The sequence below is a fragment of the Chiloscyllium punctatum genome, unplaced genomic scaffold (genome assembly GCF_047496795.1).
Source record: "Chiloscyllium punctatum isolate Juve2018m unplaced genomic scaffold, sChiPun1.3 scaffold_1761, whole genome shotgun sequence".
In the NCBI taxonomy this organism is placed as follows: domain Eukaryota; kingdom Metazoa; phylum Chordata; class Chondrichthyes; order Orectolobiformes; family Hemiscylliidae; genus Chiloscyllium; species Chiloscyllium punctatum.
The window spans coordinates 5,001-7,500 of NW_027311494.1; the positions used below are offsets into that span (position 1 = coordinate 5,001).

General features: G+C 62.4%; 1 non-coding gene across 1 annotated transcript; it reads left to right on the plus strand.

Moving 5' to 3' along the window:
• Positions 1-2,014: 2,014 nt before the first annotated feature.
• LOC140475525 (5.8S ribosomal RNA) lies at positions 2,015-2,168 on the plus strand. The gene has a single exon (XR_011960050.1). It is a non-coding gene; the product is annotated as a 5.8S ribosomal RNA (ribosomal RNA).
• The last annotated feature ends 332 nt before the right edge of the window (positions 2,169-2,500 follow it).

Sequence of the window (2,500 nt, forward strand, 5' to 3'; positions counted from 1 at the left end):
TACGCCCGTTTCCGTTTCAACTTGTCTCGCGAGGGTGGTTTCGGGGCCAGCAGGAGAGCTCGTCGGGGTAGCAGGCCCTGCAGCCGTGGTCACCGCCAAACCCCCACAACTCGAGCAAGTGAAAAAAAAAGTAACAGGAGCGAAAGCATCTCTGTCGGCTTGGGGGTACGCCCGTTTCCGTTTCAACTTGTCTCGCGAGGGTGGTTTCGGGGCCAGCAGGAGAGCTCGTCGGGGTAGCAGGCCCTGCAGCCGTGGTCACCGCCAAACCCCCACAACTCGAGCAAGTGAAAAAAAAAAGTAACAAATAAGAAAGGATCGTCGGCTTGGGGGTACGCCCGTTTCCGTTTCAACTTGTCTCGCGAGGGTGGTTTCGGGGCCAGCAGGAGAGCTCGTCGGGGTAGCAGGCCCTGCAGCCGTGGTCACCGCCAAACCCCCACAACTCGAGCAAGTGAAAAAAAAAGTAACAAATAAGAAAGGATCGTCGGCTTGGGGGTACGCCCGTTTCCGTTTCAACTTGTCTCGCGAGGGTGGTTTCGGGGCCAGCAGGAGAGCTCGTCGGGGTAGCAGGCCCTGCAGCCGTGGTCACCGCCAAACCCCCACAACTCGAGCAAGTGAAAAAAAAAAGTAACAAATAAGAAAGGATCTCTGTCGGCTTGGGGGTACGCCCGTTTCCGTTTCAACTTGTCTCGCGAGGGTGGTTTCGGGGCCAGCAGGAGAGCTCGTCGGGGTAGCAGGCCCTGCAGCCGTGGTCACCGCCAAATCCCCACAACTCGAGCAAGTGAAAAAAAAAGTAACAAATAAGAAAGGATCGTCGGCTTGGGGGTACGCCCGTTTCCGTTTCAACTTGTCTCGCGAGGGTGGTTTCGGGGCCAGCAGGAGAGCTCGTCGGGGTAGCAGGCCCTGCAGCCGTGGTCACCGCCAAACCCCCCACAACTGTTGGGCGCCTACCTGCGCGGGGCAGGAGGACACTTTCCGATTTCAAATCTCCGTTTGCCGAGTCCACCCCGAACGCACGCGGGCGGGCGGGTTCGCATCACCCTTCGTCACAAGGGGCGAAGCCCGTTCCACCGTCTCGTCAGTAGTGCCGACCGGTCTGTGATCGACGAGGGGAGCCACACCAGGTCCGGCCCTGCTGCTTGGCGGCACCGCGTCGTCGGGAGCTCGCGACAGACGGAGGGTTTCGGTGTACTCTCCAGCCACGGGAAACGAAGCCGGTGATGCAGGCGCCGGTCTTTCGCTCCCAAATCGGCTGGGTTTACATCGTTGCTATCTAGTCACGCTCCCTTCAAACCCGACGGGGTACCTATTCCCCTCACCCGTCTGTGCGTATACAGCCTCTTTGCACTTGCGGGATGGGGGTGGTGGTTTAAAGACTCTCGAGTTGCCGCCCGTCGGTCTCCGAGCTCCGTGCAGTAGTGATCCCCAGCGAACTGCCAGCAGGGCGAACGAGCGATCCCGCTCTCGGTCGGGGCGCCTGGCGTCGATCGGTGGTCGGTGGCTTGCGGGCAAGCTGCGCTGTGAGTGTGGGAACGAGTATGACGAGCCGTTGCCGCGACTCCCAGTCCACCTCGGCGGTGGCTGGGCCGGGCGGGCGTCTGCTCGGGCGAGTGCCGCCCCCGCCTCCTCGCAGGAAGTCCGCTCGCCGACACGCCGCCACGTGCACGCGTCAGTGACGCTGCCGAACCGATGGCCGGTGCCCGTTCCCGCCTCTGCTTTTCCTAGGGCAAAGCTGCTGCACGCCTCGTGATACTAGGCGGGCGACATGGTGGCGGTGATCCTGCCTCCGTCGCTGCGGTGCGTTGGGGCACGCATCGCCTCTTGGGCGCCCTGTCCTCCTCCCCCCAATAGACGTATGTTTCTGCGGGCCGCACCAGGATGGTGCTCCCCATCGCTTCACGCCACCCTGCTCCGCCCGCACGCCGGCGTGCAGGTGGCTGTAGCTCAAGGTGGGGAGCGTATGTGCGGTCCGGGTCGCTTTCCTCTGGCGAGGGAGAGACCTAAAACAAACTCAGACAACTCTTGACGGTGGATCACTCGGCTCGTGCGTCGATGACGAACGCAGCTAGCTGCGAGAATTAATGTGAATTGCAGGACACATTGATCATCGACACTTTGAACGCACTTTGCGGCCCCGGGTTCTTCCCGGGGCCACGCCTGTCTGAGGGTCGTTTGGCAATCAATCGCACTCGCCTTGGCTGGCGAGAGCGCGGCTGGGGTGTCGCAGAGGACCCGTCCTCTTTGTCCCCCTAAGTTCAGACTCCGGAGCCCTCCGGCGTCGGAGCGCTTGGCCTTTCCCCCCCACCCTGCACATTCCGTTCGTCAGGCTCGACGCCATCCCCCCGCCGGGGAGCGCGGCCTGGCGTCCGTCTGTGTCGTGGCAGTGGGGCCAGCACGGCTGTCACCGGTCCCAGAATGGCTGTCGGTGGTTCACACTGTGTGTGTGTGCCAACCCTCCTGGTCTCTGGGACACGGAGCTGCCACGAAGTGTTGAGCCTCCAGT